Genomic DNA, 19,311 nt, shown 5'->3' on the forward strand with positions numbered 1-19,311 from the left:
AACATCCTTAGCCATCAGAGAGATGCAAGTCAAAACTACTTTGAGATTCCATCTTACATCTGTCAGAATGGCTAAGATTAATAACACAAGTGACAGCTCATGCTATCGAGATGTGGAGCAAGAGGAACACTCCTCCACTACTGGTGGGAGTTCAAACTTGTACAGCCACTATGGAAATCAATTAGTGTTTCCTTAGAAAATTGGCAATCTATCTACCTCAAGACCCAGCTATACCACTCTTGGGCATATATCCAAAGGATGCTCAATCATACCACAAGGACACTTAATCAACTATGTTCATAGCAGCTTTATTTATAATAGCCAGAACCTGGAAACAACCTAGATGTCTCTCAACCAAAGAATGGATGAAGAAAATGTGAAAACATTTACACAATGGAGTGTTATTCAGCTCTTAAAATTGACATCATGAAATTTGCAGACAAATGGATAGAAGTAGAAAAGATCATCCTGGGTGATGTAGCCCAGACACAGAAAAACAAACATTGTATGTACTTACTTTATAAGTGGATATTAGCTATAAATAAAGGATAATCACATTATGATCCACAGACCAGAGAGGCTAGGTAATAAGGAGGACTCAAGGGGGACATATGAATCTCCCTAGGAAGAGGAAATAGAATATATTTTGCAGGTGGATTGGGATTGAATGGGAATGGGCACAAGAAAGATCAAGTAGGGGGAAGGGATGGAGGGATGGAGGGATGAAGGGAGAGAGAGAGTATGGAGGGATGACTGGAATTGGGAGGCATTTGGGAGTTGATGTGAAAACCTAGTACAATGGAAACTTCCTGGGCTGTATTAAGGTGACCCTAGTTAGGACTCCAAGTAACAGAGGAAGCTTCTGTAACCAAGTAAGTCTTCCAATGGTGCAACTGAAACACCAGTACAGCCACAAAATCATCAACCCACAACCTGTCCTGCGTGCAAGATGAGCTGGGGCAATGGTGGTTCAGGGCTGGTGGGAGTAGCCAACCAAAGACTAGTCTAACTTGAGGCCTACACCAGGGGAGAAGGCCCATGCCTGACATTGCCTGGAACCCAGAAGCTGGATAGCCCAGAGTCTTAGTGGAAAACCAAACATGACTGGCAAAAAAGGAATGAAATTATTCCTAATGATAGTCTACCATACTCATAGATTGGTACCTACCCCAGTTTCCATCAGAGAGGCTTCTTCTGGCAGCTGATGGAAGCAGATTCAGAGACCTACAGCCAAACATCATATGAAGCTCAGGAAATCCCTCAGAAAAGGGGGAGGAAGAATTATAAAAGCCAAAAGGGTCAAGGATATGAGGAGAACATGGCCCACAGAATCAACTAAGCAGGACTAATAGGGGCTCATAGAGACTGAAGCAGCAATCACGGAGCCTGCAAGGGCTTGGGGTAGACTCTCTACACATATGTTGTGGTTGTCTAGCTTGGCGTTTTTGTGGGACTCCTATCAGTGGGAAAGGGGATGTCTCAGACTCTTTTGTCTGCTCTTGAGACCCTTTTCATCCTACACTGTTGTCTTGTCCAGCCTTGATACAAAGGTTTGTGTCTAGTCTTATTGCATCTTGTTATTCTATGTTCAGTTAATATCCTTGGGAGGCCTTGTCTTTTCTGAAGAGAAACAGAAGAGCAGTGGATCTAGGGGAGATGGTGCCAGTGGAGGGGGGGAACACAACTGGAAGGAGTTGGGGGAGGAGAAGCTGCTGTGGGATGTACTGTATTAGAGAAGAATAAATAAGAGAAAAAGAAACAAAAAGGAAAGTTTTGAAAAATATGATTTCCTAGCCAAGTCATAATAAATACTTACTTTTGTTATAAGGAAGATAAATTAATTTCTATTTGAGAATTTAAAACAAGAGACATTTTATCTAGACATCTATAAGCAGTATTTCCGTCTACTCTTTTCATGACCACTCATATTTCAATGTAGAGAAATATAAGGTAGAATAATTTTATACTTTTGTAAGCAAAGCACTTCACCTATTTTAGGTTATTTTTTAACATTAAAATTTTGATGGAAGCTGGACATAATGGCTTACAACTGTAATCCTACAATCCTGGCACTTGGGAGGCAGAATCTGGTGGGTGTGAGTTCAAGATCAGCCTGGTCTACAGAGTGAGTTCCAGGACAGCCAGGTCTACACAGAGAAACCCTGTCTCGAAAAAAATTGATGGAGTTGTAGCTCTGTGTACAGCTATCTCAATGATTTTACCCTGACTGGTAGCCTTGTGTGTTTCTCAAATCAATGAATCGCTCTCAGAGTTATTATATTATTTAACTTCTTGTATTTGTCTGGAATAGTCGTTCTGTGATTAGATGCAGAAATAATTCAAAAGAAGTTGTCAATAACATGTTACTTATAATAAGAAAATGGCATGCAAACATGAGATTAGCCAGCACAGGGATGATGGTGATATAATAATGCTATTCATTACTCTGTCATTGATGATGTCATTGATTGTTGAGATGATGAATTGATGATGACATTGGTTGGTGGTTGTTGATAATGCTGCAGATGCTTAAAACTGTTTGTGTTGATAGTGGTGTTGATAACAATGAGTTTGGTTGTTGATGTTACTGTATTATATGGTGGCGATGGTCCTTTTGGTAGTTATGATGGTGATGTTGCTGCTGCTGATTTAGCTGCTGCTGCTGATGTCCAGCAGGTCTTTAAGGAGAGATTATGTCACTCACTCACCTATGCCATCCAGTACTTTAAATCCTGGGAGCTAAAAGGAAATGATTTGAATAAAAAAAAATGTTTATTTGCTTGAGTTTTCTGCCTCACCTCAGTCCCTTGGTTTGGAAACTTGTTAATCATAATACATCATCAAAAAAGCCATTATGAAAACTGATATTTCTCAGTTTTGATTATAAATCTGAGCTTCATATGTTTTTCCTTTGGTTATATTTTTAGTGCTGATAGTCCTTGTCCTGTTTGGATACCTGGATAACACTTGGGTTTGACACATGCGAGTTTGTATGGCTGTTGGAGCTGTGGGACTCACTCTCAACATTCTAAGACTCAAGATATTAAATCTTAGTTTAGTGTTTCCTGAGAAGTCATGTAAAAGCTACTTACCCCACCTCTCTCACGCCTTTCTCTTCATTTCCCCTCCTAGGGGCCACTGTTAAGAATCCTGCAGTTTCTTGTCTGCTTCACCATGAACACTTGCTAAGAGGGCAAGCATGTCTCTGCTCTGTGCAGCTGCCCCACTGGTAAGAACTTGTCTGGCTGGCCTGCGGACCTGTGGATAAACACTTCATCAGACTCTTTCACTGACTCACAAATGCACTGATGGTACAGGTTGCTTCTGAATCTTGAAGAAAAATTTAATACAACTAATACTGTTTGATCATCCCACTTTATTGTACTACGAACTTTGAGCCAGGGCCAGGCATATGCACCTTGTAAGTTCCGTGTGAAAGAAAAGAAGGCTCAGCGTGGCTTCTCTTGATTTGGGTTAATTTCCTGATCCTGTGCTGCCTCTATTTAAGCTAGCGTGAATTTGAGAAGGAGACAGAAGGGAAGAAATCAAAGAAAATATACACCACTGTTTCCCAAAAACATGACAAAGGCCAGTGTTTCTATCCTCAATAAAAGCTTGAAAACTCTTGAATTCATGTCTTGTTGGTGGATTATTCAATATAAGGGGTATTATAAAGGTTCTGTAATGCCCACAATAGGAAAAAACAAACAGAAAAGAACAACTCAACCTTGTTCAAACAGGCCTTTCACAAATTCATTGTTCTATATTCTACTTAAAAAAAATTCCTTGAACCTAATGCTCCAAAAATGTACCCTGAAGAAAATGCAAGGTCTTGCCTTTTTTTGAAGAGGAAACAGAAACCACCAGCATCAGTTCAGGGAATTTCTGGGGCTGGTTTCAATGAAAGGAAATTACATTAGTTATTTGACATTGGTAGCAACACTTTACTATAATTCTGTAGGTTGTAACTCATAGTACAGAGATCTTCTCTATTAATATATTAAGCAAAAGCCAGCACTTTATAGTGTAAGCTAAATCATTGTTTCTTATAATTTCTCCTGATTCAAAATGTGATTTGGGATTGATCTTAATTAGCCACAGCATCAACCAGGACTCTTTTCCTCACAGCAAGTCAGGATTCCTTTTCCTGTCATCATAAAAAGGGTGTTTCATCTGCAGAAATGCACTTCTTCAGAGAGGCCACTCAAATTCCTCAGTCTTAACTAAACAGCCCCCAAACATCCTATGAACACTTGTCTCATTTTTTTTAATATAAGAAACTTCTCCTTTTTGGATATTTAATTTTTAATTGTGTGTGGGGGTCATTGTATATACGAGTAAAGACACTGTAGAATCCAGAAGAGCACATTGGATCTCCAGGAGTTACAGGTAGTTGTGAGCCTCCTGACATAGATGCTGAGAACCGAACTCCAGTACCCAGGAAGACCAACAAGCAGCATTGGCTGCTGAGCCACCTCTCTAGATCCTTGCCTTTTTGTTTTCATATTCACAATACCAGACAATGTGGCAAATGTAATTCAGCTATTCATTAGCTCACTCTCGGAGCCCATTTGCCACACAGTAATCTCACATGAGTGGTGAGATCCCTTTGAAGGACTCAGCCTGTGGAAAGGGGCCCAAATGGTGACAGGTGCTGAGCAAACACAATTGCTGTGTGCAAGACATGATGACACATGACATCCAATCACTCCACAGTCCGTAAGAACAGTCTAACATTCTCAGACTGGGCAGAGCCTGAGATGAGCATACCATATACATTATGGAGACTGCAGTGTGTCTGAGTCCTATGTTACTGATGTTCAGGCCATGAAGACTGAATACCTTTGCTGCCAAGAAGTGTTTACAGGAAGCACAAAATAACACATCAATTAACTACTGATTTTTAAAAGTGTGTGTACATATCCTGTTTTGATGAAGTTTGGTCTTTGAGTTTATTGTACATCCTCCCAATAACTACAGTCTAAGTCACATTTGAACTCTGAATGGCTCATCTAGGGGATTTTAGGTCCCATGACAATGGGATCCAGAAATAGTGCCTACTTCAAGTAGACTCACTTAGGTAGCATTTAAAAATAAAAATGGATATCCCTAATCTAGGCTCCCTTTTTAAATGAAAAGTTTTATTTAAAAAAACAAACAATTTTTCCAAAAATTATTTTGGTTTAGTCAGTTCAAAACACATCACTCAGACTGTTCAAATTGTGTCTACTGTTATTCAGTCAGAGATGGCAATCATCCAGAAGAAATTCCCTCTCGTGTAAAAAGGGGAGCATCTGCCTGGGCATATGAAGACCATTAAATTATGTGTCTCCTTGTGATAGGGGCTTTGGTGTGTGAGTACACCCATGTGAATGGGGTATGTAAGGATGTGTCTTTGCAGTTATGTGTTTATAGGGTATGTATATGGGGTGTGTAGCAAGAGTGCATGAGATGTATGGGGGTAGTGTGTGTCTTGAGTGTATTTATGGGCTGTATGTATGGGGTTTAAGTAAAGGGTATTTATATGTGGCATTTATGTGGTATGGTGGTTTGAATAAGAATGGCCTCATAGGCTCATATGTTTGTCTCCAGTTGTGAGAACTGTTAAGGAAGGACTAGGGAGTATGTGAGGTTTCTTTTCAGAAGACTCACCATTCCAAGTCTCTCTTTCTCTCTTAGCCTCCAACTTTCAGATCAAGTAATGAGCTCTCAGCTATTCCTGTCACTATGCCTTTGCTCAACCATCATGGACTCTAATGTTTTAAAACTATAAATTAAATGTTTTATAAAAGAAAAGTAAGGCATGGGGTGTGTGTATGGGGAGGGAATGTGGTTGTGGAGGTGTGGAGTGTATGTGTATGGGATATGCGTAGGGGATATGGGGTGGGAGATATGCATGTGGGATGGGTGTTCATGGGGATATGCATATGGAGTTTGTATAGATGTGTGGGTGTGGTGTGTGTATGGGGTTTGCATGTGGTATATGTATAGATGTGTGGTATGTGTGTGGGGTATGTGTGTGGAGTATGTATAGATTATGTGTATGGGGTATGCATGTGGAGTATTATAGATTGTGTGGTGTGGTGTGTGTATGGGGTATATTTTAGGATCTGACTTACGTTCAGAGTATACTCTGTACAGTCTACTTCCCGCATCTCTGAATCCACTTCCTCTTATCTGAGAGTCAGGATCTGGAGTAACAACAGGAATAGATGACAGATCAGGAAGATCAAAGGCTGAAGTAAGGCTGAGTGCCATTTCAGTGACAGGTTGTGAGAAATCTTAGGAAATCAGACGCTGGAAAAATTTCTCAAGGATTTTGAACTCTTTACTTACAAGGTCTCATTAGCCATGAATGATGAAACCCTGAGTTGTGTGGATATGTACCTGTGAACCTTAATTCAAAGGCCAGGGCTGGAAAGGCTTTCTGTAGAAGTTAGGAACTTCTTCATCAGGTTCCTGAAGTCCCAGAAAATAGGTATGGCAACTGTGCAGGGAGGGACCTCTGCAAGCAAGACAAAGGCATAGCCCAGCCCTATTAGAGATGAGCCCTTGTGTGTATGTTTATCACATCTCCTGTTTAAATTAGGATATTGTTTTTTTGTTTTTAACCTATCCTAAATGCTGTTTTAAAATAACATTTCAAGCTAGAAAATAGAACTTTTTCCTTGAGTAATTAGGATTCTTTAATACTTAGACATTATGCTCCTTTGAGAAAAATTTGGGTCAACTAAAGCACTCATACCCTGCTGGTAAGCATATAGGCAATTTTGAAAAACAGTTTATCATTATGCACTTACATTGCTCAGATGTGTGCACCATAACCCACAGCTCTGCTTTTGCGTGTATGTCCAACTGAAATGCACTGAAAGTCATCCACAGAAAAGGTCACAGCTCTAGTATTTGTAAACTTAAATAGGACATTGAGGTGACCAGTTTTGCTCTATGTGTATACTTCTTCATAATACAATGTCTCATTATAGACTCCACTGCAACAGGGTCAATAGGTTGTGAAGTAGAATCAATAGACTGTGGGACAAAGTGAGCCTTTGCTTTGTATATGTTGGGTATATTGGGTATTTTTAACAATGATACAGACAACTGTGCAGCATACCCTTACAGAATAAAAGCAGCCCTAGATATCCAACTAAATGGCAATCCAATGTCTGGTTGATATCAGGAAATAATGCCATATTGAGTTATAGAGTCAATGTCTGGAGGATGGTGGACAAGTCAGCAGTGTGCTTGGCTAGAGTAGTGTTGGTTCATGGAGGGCCTTGCTGTTGAATGTAGAAGCCTGTACATTTATCACTGTGGTCTCATTACCTTACCTTTCATACCATGTTTAGAATGCTGTATGGTGAATGGACAATGACAGTGGTTTTTTTCTACCTAATGGTATTCCATGCTTCTTTCTCAGAGGATCCTTTCTGGTGTATATTACTGCAACACACAGGTGTATATTCTGTAACACAACACGTTCATAACCTCACCCACTGCTCACATCTCCCCATGGGCAGCTACCATTTTTCCAATTATCTTTTCAAACTTTTTTCTGTTCGGGCCCCTTGTAGATCATTCCCTATCATGCACAGGGATACAGACATTTTCTGTTTACTAATATGAAAAACAAGGTATATGACCTAAAGTTGAGTGTCATTCAGACTAGGCCAGGTTCATCACCACCTCAGAAGATGGCTCACATGAAATTCTGTGATGCTGCTGCATCCATTTCCTCCTGTTACAATGGTCCACAGGAACTCATGTATGCATCACTTTGGGCTTATGCTTCCTCTTCCTCTGTCAGCTACTGTAAATAGTGAAAGATGTTGTGGGAGTCATGGCCACTTGCCCATGCAGCTTCATGTACTCCACAGCTCCACTTGCAGTCATTCTGAGAAAACTGCTCCACCCTGCCAAGGCCATCCTGTTCATAAGGTATCTTAAATCTGATGGAAAGCAGATTGTGTTCATTTGGGCTTGTGAGACTCCAAACACTGTCTCTACCAGTTGCCTGGCAGGAATTACTTTTCTGAAGGTGATAATTCTTCACTGCATGAGAAATGGCCTTATAGTAGACCTTCAGTCTTTTGTTGTGACTTGACTGTGGTGTCTACAATGAAGCCCACATGATGAGAGCTTCAAGCTCACAGCTTCATTGCTAATCTCTTGACTCTGTTTCTGAAGGAGCTGGCAATTCAAGTCTTGAGTGCATGGCAGCCTAGAGCTTCTGCAGTTCCACTTCCCACTTAGGGTTCTTTCAGAGCTAGAATCCTTTCATATTTCTGGGTATAATGGTGTCATGTACAGCGCACTAGTAAATTTTCATGTGCTGTTTGAGCTCAAAGTTAATTTACCATATACTTAACAGACTCATGCAATCAAAATGGAAAGTGCAGCTATGATTAGACCATGTAGACTGTGCAGCAGAGGTAGATTCTCAAATATGGGGCAAGCATTTCCCAAGCAGGACACTCTGCTGAGCACACTGTGCATAATAAGAAGCATCAGACTCAGACTTTGCAGAGTTTGTCTACTGTGTTCTGGAGTGTGGATGAATGACCACTGCATCTTTTGATACCCCAGTGAACAGTGTCATAGAAAGCTGATATTCAGATATCAACCACCCAGATCTCTTTGCATCACCTCCAGAGGGAAGGTAGAAAACACAATGTAGCTCAAGAGAAATGTAAATGTCTGCTCCTCTCCGCCACCTTTGCAAACATTCTTTCTTACTGCTGTGGTTTACATGTCACTCTGCACCCAACAGTGAAATTTCACTGTTGCTGTGACAATTTCTAGAGGCAGGATCTGTGAGAGGTGATTCTAATGTGCATTCTCTCTCCATGAGTGGGATGGGAAAATTTGTCTCTCTCAGGACATTCTGCTCACTACATAATGACTCCTGAAAAATGCTGGCCCCCAAGTCATGAACTCAGAACTATGAGAAAATGCATTTCTGTTTCTGTTTCCCTGCCTCAAGTGTTTAGTTCTAGCAGGATGAAGTAGAATAATTTGTTAACCTAGTTCCTGATAGCGATGATGCCATAGGGATGAGTTAAAGGCCTCTTTCATTTTTTCTTAATTTTTAATTTTTATATTATGTATGTAAGTGTTTTTTTCTGGCATGTGTGTTTGGCCACCATGTGGATATAGTACCTATGGTAGCCAGAAGAGGGCATTAGATCCCCTGGAAATGAAGTTATAGTTTGAGCTGCCATGTGGGTGCTGGGAATTAAGCCCAGATCCTCTGCATTGGCAGCCAGTGCTTATAAACATGGAGCCCTCTCTCTAGACTAAAGACCTATTTACCAATGAGCTTGCAGTTGGGTTACTGTGTTCTGTTGCTAACTCCACAAATGCTCTTATGATTATTTAACCTCATGCGAGACTGAAAAACACAGTAGGATCACACACCAGCTAAGGCAGCTGTGGGAGTGCAGTGGTGATTCCTGATATCCTGGGATGAGACACTGTTTATTTACTGTGATGTGGAGATATGGCAGGTACAGTTTCAGGGTCTGCATTTGCTCCTTTCTCCTAACACCACTTACCATCACAAAGATGGGCATTGCACTAGCTGCCTAGTGTCTTCCCATATATTAGAAGACTTGAAAGAATTATAATTTGGCGAGTGTTCAGACCCAGTAGCTCCTTTACAAGCTGGCCATAGACCCGTAGTCTGTGTCACCTGATTCCTTCTACCTCAACTCTTAACGGAAGAGAGATAATTACTGAGAAATACTAGTAGTGCTAAATAACCCAGTGATGTTGGGTTATCCCTCCTCCCTTTTTTTCTAGGTAGATTGACATAAGGAGATGACATACTTGTCTTTGGAAGATGTGGGGAATTACTACCATGTATCTCTGCTGTGGTGCTTCTCGGCCCTTCTTTTTGAGAGCATGAACTCTTCCCCATCAATAGTTCTTGAATCTAAAACTTGGCTCATGTCTGTAAGCTGCACAAGGAGACAGTTGCTCTCAACTTCCAGATCATGCACCCTCAGTTCCTTGTCATGATCTGTGCAGGTGAAAAGTAGCTTGATAGGCTCCTGTCTATTTTGTCCCCATGGGGAATCATGTTCCCCCGTCTTCATAATACTGAAGGTCAGGCCTGTTGGCTGCCACTCCAACCTTCCTAGTCTTGATGATAATTGCATCCACCTGGTTTCTTATCTTGAAGCTCTGACATCTGGTCTCTATTTTTACAGAGTTCTGTCGTCTGCATGGTTTCAGTAAGCCTGATTTTGTAATCACATTACCCATACTCAGTCTGGTCTGTAGAGGACAGCAAATCCAAAGAGCATTTGGGAAGCTAGTGCTTCACTTGCATACATCCCTCATTGCTTGGTAGACAGTGACTATGACAGACTTTCCTGGTGGCCACAACCAGGTGGGTTCTCTGGCCTTGCATAACATATCCTTTCTACCATGCCCACTTCTGAATCATTCAGTCTCTTCTTCATCTACTGATTGACATTCTGACTCATTTAGCAAACACCACTGATTTGTCCATGTTTCTAAGGGGCATTCTGGTAAGAATTTTATTTCCCATTTCATCTCCTGAGGCTCAGTTCTGTATCTTCAACTCTTTCCAAATCATTTAACTTGCCTTCATGTGAGATTTTAATTAGGGCCTCTCTATCAAGCATCCTCAGAATTCAGTCACTTACACTTTGTTCTGGCTCCCCCAGCACCAACACATTCTGGCTGGTTCTTGTAAGTAGTCACCAGGCCCAGGCTATAGCATGGCCTGCTTTATGTCTAATGGACCATGGGATGGTGTTAGGGAACTCAAATAGATGGTGTTGGACAGGATGGAGTCCACATTTCAAGTAAGAGCCAATGGAGTGCTTATTCTTAGAAGGATTGGAACACTCAGCTCCAGACCTTCTGAGGGACCATTAAAACTCAACTGCTGTAGACATCTACCCCATGTCTTCATCCCATGTATCAAGCTTTTACTTCCTTGAACCATAAACATGATGAGTTCTTGTGTCTACCGTCACTGCACTAGCTCTGAAACATCTTACCACTGGAGGCATTGTCCATCTTGTTGAATACATTTTCACTTGAGAACTTGTAAGATACACATATATCTTTTAGAAGGGTTATACAAAAGTCTTTTATGACCCAGAATCAAAAAGTGGATTTGGGAACACAATGAGAGTATTTTCAAAACACCAACAGTAAGCATCTACTGTAATCTTACTGTTCAGAAGTAAGTGGGCACTCAGGACTGTTTCGCATAAACGCTGGCTGTCTTCTCAAGGACATGCTTTCCAAGGAAGGAGTTTTTAACACAATAAATGAGTGATGCACAAAGAGCCATGGAGAACAAATAAGAGAACCAGGACTGAATATTTCACAGTGTAGCATCTCTGTGGTAAGACGGTCACCATGGATAAACAGTTTTACACACCCATCACCTTACACCACTGCCTTCTGCTGTGGTGAAAGTTCCTAAAATCCTAAATTTTATGCCTGTGGTCTAATTGTATTAACTGCAATCCTCCTCCACATACGAGATAAATTCACTACTGGACCCAAGCAGCCTGACTGCCAGTCTGCATCATTTGGCTTGTGGCTCCCCATCTCCTACCCACCCCCCTCCATGCAGGTTCCTGATTGACCTTTTATGCAACTGTCATCTACTATTAGAGGTCACAAAAAGTGAAACATGGAGTGCTTTTCTTTTTGTACCTGGATGATCTCACTTGGCATAATGCCCTCTGCTATTATCTGTGTTGTCGTGGACACGTTGGCATCTCTCTTTTCAGTGCTGAGTTACGTTCCCATGCATGTGTGTATATGATGTCTTCTCTACCCGTTACTTCACTGATGTTCACCATTTCCATATCTTTGTTATTGCATCATATTCTTCCATGAACATAGGTGTGCAGATATTACTACAAGATATTTTACTTTTTTCTGCTGTATAACCAGAAGAAGCATATCCAATATCTCTATTTTTAGGGCTTTTTTTTTTGAGACTCCTCCATGCTATTTTCCCTAACAGCTAAACCTACTTTTCATTCTTAAAATATACCTTCACTACACCTTTCATATCTCTCACAGTACTGACCTGAGAGACATGATATCATACCTTATCGTTATTGAACATTTTCTTCTTTTCTTTTTTGTTTGTGTTTTGTATGTTTTGCTTTGCTTTTTTTTTCTTTTTTGCTAGGATCTTGCTATTTAGCTCAGGCAGTTCTTAAACTCATGACCTTCCTGCCTCAGCTTCCTGAGTGCTTGGATCACAGATGTGTACCATCATGCCAAGATAATTAGTGATTCTGAGCTCACTTTTGTATATGTGCTGACCCATGTCCTCATTTAATAGATGTCTGTTGAGGAAGTCCTCATTTAATAGATGTCTGTTGAGGAACATGGACCACTTTTTAAAATCAAATTATTAATTTGTGTTGTTGCTTTTGACTTGTGAAGTTCCCTTATGTTTTTGAAGTTGAGCCTTACTCAGATGTGTGGTTTGTGATCATCTGACAGTACATGAGCTGTCCACTCTACTGATTGTCCCTTGTGCTGTGAAGAAGTGTCTACCATGTCTCTACCCCACTTGTGTATTTCAACTTTTGTTACCTGAATCTTTGTGTTATATATAAAAACTTCCTGCCAAGGCCAGGGTTAATCATTTCAGATGTTGTATTGAAATCTTGAGTCCAGGTTGGATCCATCTTGAAGGTGTATGCTGTGAGATAGTGTCTATTTTCATTCTTTTAGTGAATAATAAATGATTCAAAAGAGAAGACATAGATTTGAAAGTCTGAAAACATCCATGGAAAGAATCGGTAAGTGGGATATGGACGGAGTGAGGAGATAGGATCAGGGTTGACCAGTTTAAAAGTGCTCTCAATCCCAGGTAAGGAATGCAAATACTCATTGGGATTTTCTTATGCTAAATGTGCAATTGGTATTTAATGGAAATAACAAGCATGGGGATAAAGTGTTTGATGAACAATTGAAATAAAAAATAAATCTCAGAGACTAGAGAGAAAGTTCAGTAGTTAAGAGTACATACAGTTTTTGAAGAGAACCTGAGTTTATTTCCCAGTACTGACATTGGGTGGCTTAAAACCACCTGTATCTCCAGCTGCAAAGGATCTGAGTCCCTGTTAGGGTCTCCTTAGGCACTACACTCACGTGTGCTCACTCACTCACTCACAATTTAAAATAATAAAAATATCTTATACAGTTAAATATCTTACAAAATTAAAATCTGTGTCCATGTAAGCAAAGCCAAGGAAAAAAGAAAGAGAAAATAAAAAGAGAAACAATGAGCCACAATCTGTCAACAGCACTACAAATGTAAACGTTTTGAAGTTTTATGCCATTAGAGGGCCCAAGAAGAAATTTGAAAAATAAGATATAATGTATATATTTTTAATGGGAGATTATGGAAAACAGGATAGAAACATTGAAAGGAAAATGATATAAAATGACAAAAGTAAAAACAGGCAACATAACCACAAGTCATAAAAATGATCTAACTGAAAGGTTTTTAACACTATGACCTCAAAAAATTTAAGGAAAAAGTATGTACGTAAGGAGAAGTAAATATATAATGAGAAGTTAGAACATAAGCTTCATGCTTTTTATCATAATATTCTTGGAAGTAAATAGGTTGGACAAACTAGGAATAAATGTGCACAACTAACAAGGTTCATCTGACGTTGATCCATTGGGTTATGGATTGTGGTAGTTTGAATAGGAATGGTTCCCATAGGCTTATATATTTGAATGCTTGGTTATTAGGGAATGGCACTACTTGAGAAGGATTAGGAGGTGTGGCCTTCTTAGAGTAAGTGTGGCCTTGTTGGAGGAAATGTGTCACTGGGAGTGGGCTTTTGCTTACAAAAGCTCAAGCCAGGCCCAGTGTCTCACTTTTCCTGCTGCCTGCAGATCTGGATATAGAACTCTCAGCTCCTTCTTCAGCACCATGTGTACCTGGGTACTGCTGAGCTCCCTACCATGCTAATAATGGACTAAACTTCTGAAACTGTAAGCAAGCCCCATTAAATGCTTTCTTTTTTTTTACAAGTTGCTATGGTCATGGTGTCTCTTCATAGCAATAGAACACTAAGACCCAACTCAATGATGAGAGAACATGTATCCCATCCATTTATTTATTCATATTTGTTTGTTTGTTTATTTAATGACTTCAGAAATGAGGTGTTTGCTGTTACTGTTTTGTTTATGTTTTTGATATGGTGGGCATGTAGCTTGCTATGTTGAACAAACTGGCCTGGAACTCAAAGAGATCTGCCTGTTTCTGTCTCCTAATTGCTGGGATTAAAAGTGTATGCCACCATTCCCAGCTCAGAAGTTAGCTTTGTTGGGAGAGAGAGTCTGGAGACTACAGGGACCATGGCTGGCCCTTGAGTGTAGAGAGCATGACAGCCATCAAGGGAACATAAGAGACAATTTAAAGTGACAGAATGGGACAGATTGCTGCCACATATAGCATGGCAGGGCCCAGGCTTCCAGAGAAATCTCCATTCATATCCTGTCTAATAATTGCAGAAAAATTATGTATGCATATTTACCATAAATCTCAACAAATGCCCAAGAAGTGCATATTATTCAGATCATACACTTGAACCAAAATTCAGTAAAGTTAAAAACTTATAAAAAAGTGACTAGCAAAGGTCTTCCAATAGGTTAATCTATTTTAAAATACACATGAAAGTGACCATAAATCAGAGAAGAAATTATAGTGCTGAGACAATAACAATGAGCTCCAGCTTCATGCTTTGTGCTACACACTGTGTGCCATGTGGCCAAAGACCTCTGGGTTCCACACTTCTGTGCCAGCTTCTCAACAAACCTCTCCAAAAAGCCCAGACACATTTAGGATTCTGCTGTTTAATCAACCTTGAGAACATCTGTTTCCACCTTGGATAACTTCTCTAACACCATCTCCATCCCACTGACTTAGTTGGTGTTTCCAGAAGTTCACCTCGCTCCTGCATTCCCCAACAGCCCTGTTCTCCTGTCTCTCTGCCCACAATCAACTCTAGTGTCTTTTGGACTCTCTAGCCCTCTAGAAACCCTTCCCCCTCCATCTACAGGTAGGGCCCCTCCTAGTGACCTCTTCTCCACACTGAGTGCCTTTTTGCTGCTATTTATGCCTCCTTCCATGGTCTACAACAAGACCTATTGCCTCATTCCAACACCCCAACACAGTGTTGTTCAGACTTGTGAGAATCCACTGAAGGGTCCTGGCTGGGTACATGGACAAGAAAGTAGCTGTTAGTGTTAATGTCACTTTGATAGAATCAGAAATCTAGAATGACTCTGGAGAAGGGACTTGTGAGGAGTTGTATTGATTACATTGATTGGTGTGGAAAGACTCACCTTAATTGTAGGCAAGACCACACCCTCTGCAGGTAATCGTAGGCTGCATAAAATGGATAAAGTGAGCTGAGTACTGTTGATGTTTATCCTTCTGTTTCCTGTATGTGGATGCAATGTGACCAGCTGCTTCGAGCTCCTGCCATCTTTACCTCCCCACCAAGATAAGCTCTATCTTGAACTATGAGGGCAAATAAAACCTTCTTCCCTTGAGTTGCTTTTCTCAGAGTATTTTTAGCACACCAACAGGAAGACGCCTAAAACGAGGATGGAGACGGATAGAAGGAGGCACATGAAATGATGGCTGCTGGCTGATTGCCACCTGAAATCTGCATGGTGATGGGTAGGCAGAAGGTTGCAGGTCCCCTTCTGTGTCTGAACTATACATATTCCTGATAAAGCACTATGTAGAACACGTATATGACATGCCTGACCACTGCGTGGGCTTCAGGCTCTGAGACATAAGACAGTGGCGTCATTAGAGGACCCTCAAAGTCAGGGTAGAGGTCAAGGTCATTCTGGAAGGAGGAGCGCTTTCCCGCCTTTAGACATCACTGTGAACCATGGGCACTGAGAGTTACATCGTGAAGCTGAGAAATAGAGAGTTCTTGCTTTGTAAGCACGAGAACTTAAATTCAACCATCAGAAAAAAGCCCACCTAAACCCACCTAAAAAATTCCAGGCAGAGTGGGTGTGCACTTGTAATCACAGTGCTGAGGAGGCAGAGAGAGGCAGACCACAGACTTTCTGAGCCGCTAGCTTAACCTTTTTGGTGAGCCCAGGCAGTAAAAGACCCTGTCTCAAAGAGCAAGGTAGATGGCACCTGAGAAACAACACTGAAGTTTGACTTCTGACCTCCATGTGTGCATACACATCCACACAAGCACATGTACGTGTGTACACACTCACGCACTCACACACACACAAAAAAAAAAAAAAAAAGAAGAAAGAAAAAAAGAAATGACTGACACCACGAGTTCTCGTGCTTGATTAAAGAAGCCTTACACTGGAGCTGGGTGTAATGTCTGGAAACCAATTAGCATGCTTCAAAATGACTATTTTCCCCTCCGTTTGACAAGTTTTTTTTTCTATTGGTTGAGGAAGGGAGGCCCTAAGCAAGGTGACCAGGAGAAAGACTAAAAATAAACGGAATCATATGGCACTCCTGAAGGAGTCTGTGGTATGCAGGATGCAGCGACAGATGAAGGCACAGGCTGGTCTGCCGCCTTCCCAGACAGTGGCTTCCTTCGATGGCGGAGATGGAGACAACACTGTGGCTGGTAGGAACACCTGGTGGGTGTGGCCTTGGCTGTGGCAGGGAGCTACACAGGCTCGGGGCTCTAGGTGCTGCTCATGCCACCTCAAGCTTGGGACAGGAACGCCCCGGTCTCACTGAGATCAGACCCGTATGGTGCTGCTCTCCCAAGTGAGGGGTGAAGATTAAAAGCTGAGATGCAGTGACAGTAATTAGTTCCTGTCACCCTTGCTAGATGCTCCGTGGGGGAGGGAGGCTGGGCAGTACCTTGAGGTCCTCTTCGCCAGGTCTCTCCTGTTCTTTCCACAATAGCACTTCCTGGTAATTATTTCCTTTCAGTTCTTTGTACGATAATAGCCTGTGGTGACTTGAAATCTTTACACTTCGACGACTTCGTACCTAACATGGTAGAATCCGGCTTCACTCCTCTCAGCGATGCCTCCTTGAGTGGCTATTTCTCTTTCTCCCCGATGGTGGTTGGTCCTCCTGACTTCTTGGAGGGTTGTGTATTTTTCAGCCATCACTACTTTTTCACTTTCCCCAGCTTATCTTTTATTAAATCATAATAATAATTCTGTATTTGTTTTTAGTCACAATGACCATTGTTTCCTGAAAGGCAGACATGCTATGTCTCACAGTGTGATCAGTCTGTGAGATCACACTTCTAATGAACACTATCCATACCCCTTACATGCACATGATACAGGCTTCTCAGTGGTACTTTTCTGTCTACTCTCTACCCTTCTGAAGGCAGGTTATAAATGTGACTACTGTATGATGACCCCATTGACCTGGATGCCTACATCATATTCTATGAGGTATTATGAATGTTGTGCTCCCCATAAATACTTAGAGGGTTCATTTGGGCATACATACAGAAGACTGACAGTTTCAGTTTTAAAATTATCTAAAGAATCATTTAAAACATTTTTAAAGATAGCTAGTGACTTAGGAATGTAAAGGACACACAGAGGTTCCTGGTCTTCAAATCCAGTTGTCACTGGGTTTAAGTTGAACCATATTCTTTTCCACTTGGAAGTCCTAAGCTCCTGTACTTGGGACACAAATATGTTTAGAAACAGGGTTGCTGCTGATTAAATGGGTTGATATGAAGCAATTCTGGAAGGAGGTTTCTATCTTAACATGACTGGTAGCCTTTATGGAGGGGAGACAGACACACGTAAGAAGTGGTACAGGTTGGTGCTAGAGAGATGACTCAGCAGTTAAGAGTACTGAGTGCTCTCCCAGAGGACCAGGGTTCTACTCCCAGCAACCACATGGCAGCTCACAGCTGTCTGTGACTCCAGTTCCAAAGGACCCAACACCCACGGCAAAACACCAATGCATATAAAATAAAAATAAAATAAAAAAGAAGTGGTACAAGTGGCCCTGAAGGCAGACATTAGTGAAAAGATGCAGCCTGGTGAAATCAAGGATGTCACTCACCTCCAGAAGCCCAATGATAAGACTTTTTCTCACAGGCATAAGACCTAGACCAGACATATTCAACCTATCTTTCTTAAGCTACATGCATCCCAGGGTAGCTATGAGCACACACCAATACCTGTGTAGATGACATATTCTTCATCAAAAGGTTGGATTGCCCCAGCCTAGACCTCGGTTTTTGATCAACCCCTAGAATTATGAGACAATTTCTATTACTGTTAAGTTACCTATTTCTGGGAGCTGGAGAGATGGCTCAGTGGTTAAGAGTACTGGCTACTCTTCCAGAGGACCCAGGTTCAATTCCCAGCACCTACATGGCAGCTCACGACTGTCTGTAACTTCAGTTCCAGGGGATCTGACACCCTCATGCCAATGTACATAAAACAAAGTTAGATAAATTATTTTTTTTAGAGTTACCCATTTCTGAAACCTTGTCATGGCTGACCTAGGCTCTCACCTAAACCTCCCACACACCTTAACATTGTGACCTCTTCATTTCTGAAAAGGTAAGTCCCGGCTATGCCCCTCTTCTCTCCATAGCTCCCCTGGCTTTGTGGGAGTTTTCCCATAGACGGATACAAACAAATAACAATAGCCAGTTGTAATGAGTAATCTGAAGTAAACTCATACCTCTCAGCTACACCTGGGAGGGACATGAAAACACATTCCAAGAACAATTCCATATTCTGAAGAAACTGAGGTCACATGATTCTTGTCTTGTTTTCTCACAAGCACTCAGAATTCTCCTCACACAATGCCATTCTTGGACTGTGTTCTGACAGTCATATGAACAAACACAGTTAAGTAAATAAGATAACATATACGTTTACACACACACACACACACACACACACACACACACACACACAAAGAATCCATAACATAGCTACACATTCTTTTTGTAAAAATCAATAAAAAATTGTTTTTTTTTTTTTTTTTAAATCTTAAGGGCTGACTTTGACCCTGAAGATTAAATTAGATAAAGGGCCCTAGGATCCTAACCTTCTATTTAATTAACATTTTTTAAAATTTATTTTACATACCAGCCATAGTTTCCCCTCCCTCCTCTCTTGCCATCCTTCTCCCCTCCCATCTACTCCCTCCTCATCCACTCCTCCTCCTCTATCTCCATTTAGAAAGGGGCAGCAGGCTTCCCATGGGCTGGAACAAAGCATGGCACATCAAGTTGAGGCTGGACACAGCTCCTCCTCCTGCATCAAGGCTGGGCGAGGTAA

The 19,311-nt window shown here is 41.2% G+C and overlaps 1 long non-coding RNA gene across 1 annotated transcript; it reads right to left on the reverse strand.

The window, feature by feature from the left end:
• Positions 1-3,098: 3,098 nt before the first annotated feature.
• LOC131897459 (uncharacterized) lies at positions 3,099-18,718 on the reverse strand. Its single transcript, XR_009375697.1, has 3 exons — positions 18,551-18,718; positions 6,120-6,191; positions 3,099-3,258 (listed from the first exon to the last, which is right to left on the reverse strand). It is a non-coding gene; the product is annotated as an uncharacterized LOC131897459 (long non-coding RNA).
• Between the last annotated feature and the right edge of the window lie 593 nt (positions 18,719-19,311).

The sequence above is a fragment of the Peromyscus eremicus genome, chromosome 22, assembly GCF_949786415.1.
Source record: "Peromyscus eremicus chromosome 22, PerEre_H2_v1, whole genome shotgun sequence".
NCBI lineage: Eukaryota > Metazoa > Chordata > Mammalia > Rodentia > Cricetidae > Peromyscus > Peromyscus eremicus.